We start from the raw sequence: 2,684 nt of genomic DNA on the forward strand, positions 1-2,684 counted from the left end.
TCCCATAACAAGAAGATAGAGAAATATAACTTGGCTCCACAAACTTAGATTGCAATCGGAGTTGGTACACATGACGATGATGACACCCTGTCGTGCATAATGGGTCAGTACCTGTTGGTACTCATTGGTGGTGGGCGGAGCCTGGCGGCGAAAACTTCCCCTCGCCATCAACCATCAAATTGTCGTTACTTCTCTTTAGATGTTTGGATCTCCTTGCAAACTGATATTAGGCCCTTCAGTCGGGGTCTGATCATGACTAGTCATTGATATCGACACCAACATCGCCCCCTTGTGGTGGAACATTCATAACTTCCTTCCACATGCTCCAATCTTCCCGTTTGTTTTAATGGTGGGTCGAGATCATTGTCATTCTACATCCTGTACGCAAATTCAAAATGACAATTTTAATAGTCGGCACATTTTCTAACGTCACATATTGTTGTTGTTTGTGTTACACAATCTTGTTAATATGCTCAATAAGGTTAAATTAAAATGTGATACAATTAATAAGTAAGACTTTATTTGTACACCTAAGTAGATTAGTTTTTGGGTGAAAAATAGAAGATGCTACCTCACTGAATTAATTTAGATCCAGAACACACATTGTTATTATGCCTTATTATATTATAATCCAGTGACGTGCGGTCACTAGAGGCAGGTGAGGCGGGGCCTCACCTGCCATCATTGGAAGAAAAAAAATGTAAAAAGAAAACAAATTAATTAAATTGTTATATGTATTCAGTGATTATACTATAAAGTTATTTTCCATTTAACTTCATCAGTTTTCGATTATTTTTATTCAAAATCGCTGAATTTTCACATTTGCCGTTCAAATACTGAGAAGAGACGGTGCGGTGAACAGCAGCCAGTTGAGGCACGTCACTCAGTGCCTCAATATGGATTGCGGACTCGGCTAACTGCTGGCCTGCTGTGCAGTGAGACCGTATTGCTATATGAATTATATTATACATTTCCATAGTTTAGTTAGCTGAGGTATATAATGTACAGTGTATTTTGTCAACAACTATGTGTGTAACGTATTTCTTGTGCTGAGCGATCATAAAACGGCTGCAAAAGACGCACTGGCTGAGGCTCGCAGTAATCCCGCCTCCTGCACCCCCGCCGTAGAATGCACCCCCTGACGGGAGTGTTATATCAACTAAAGCCCACACTTAAACTTTCCACGTGCAAGATTGAATCTATTTATAAAAGTTATTTCATAAGAAGCCAAAAAGTGCAAAAACAATAATGTTCGTGTTGGAGGAGTTGTGAATGACTGCAGGGCCACAACATTAGGTACACCTGCAGACTGCAGGTGTACCTAATTCACAACTCCTCCAACACGAACATTATTGTTTTTGCACTTTTTGGCTTCTTATTAAATAACTTTTGTAACCTATTTTTATGGGCTTTCCTCTTTGTGATGTTAAGTTCCTGTTATGCGCTGTTGTACAGTATATGCCTTGAGCTCTTATTTTGAAGGCGCTAAGAGCGGAAGTGATGACACGTTGGAGTGGAGCGGAGGTTTTTGAAAGAAGGTAAATAAAGTGGTCCTCGTGTAAACTGGAGCCTCCGTGTTTGATACCCCCAAACAGTGTTCCCTCTAATTTTCCATATGCGTGGACCTACTCAGTGGCCTAGTGGTTAGAGTGTCCGCCCTGAGATGGGTAGGTTGTGAGTTCAAACCCCGGCCGAGTCATACCAAAGACTATAAAAATGGGAGCCATTACCTCCCTGCTTGGCACTCAGCATCAAGGGTTGGAATTGGGGGTTAAATCACCAAAAATGATTCCCGAGCGTGGCACCGCTGCTGCTCACTGCTCCCCTCACCTCCCAGGGGCTGAACAAACATTTGATGGGTCAAATGCATAGGACAAATTTCATCACACCTAGTGTGTGGTACTTTAACTTAGATGTGCACACTGAGGCCACACCAGCAGCACACCTGTCCCAAACCTGACTAAATACCAAGTTCAATGTTTTATTATTATAATCAAATGACAGCAGTAATTTCCATGGGATTAATTTCTAAAATAAGTGTTTTGGCCCACTTACAATGACAGTAACACAACATATTGTTTTTCATGAGCTGTGTACTAGTATTGTATGTCTGGGTGGGGGTCCTGCTTTGGAAATCATTTGTACCCCTTTCCGATATCGCATTTAGTTCCCACTAAAACATTCACATGTTGCACAATGAGATGTAAACATGGGATCATGTGTACATTCCTGTAACTTTGTTTGTAAAATATATCTTTATTAGTATTTATTTAATATAATAACATCATTTCATGATTAATAGTTATACATTAAGATTAAATTAAGAATTATTTATTTATTTATTTTCACTAAAGAAGGGTTCGGTGAATGCGCATATGAAACTGGTGGGGTTCAGTACCTCCAACAAGGTTAAGAACCACTGCTCTGGAGCCTACGTTAGCTGTCACCTGGCTGTGCTACACTCTGGACAAGTCACTAGTTCATTACAAAAAACAGTCGCCAGTTGATTGTAGAGCAAGGATGCGACTGTGCATGTGTGTTACACACAATTGTATTGTGACACATTCAACTTCTACTCAGTAAGAAACATTGTTCTTAATAACTACTGAATCATGACCTTAGTTACCTTATCATGATGTGTTTCATGTGCTCTTGTAAAATGTGTCATTGAATAATAATACAGC

Source organism: Nerophis lumbriciformis, linkage group LG07 (assembly GCF_033978685.3).
Source record: "Nerophis lumbriciformis linkage group LG07, RoL_Nlum_v2.1, whole genome shotgun sequence".
Lineage (NCBI taxonomy): Eukaryota > Metazoa > Chordata > Actinopteri > Syngnathiformes > Syngnathidae > Nerophis > Nerophis lumbriciformis.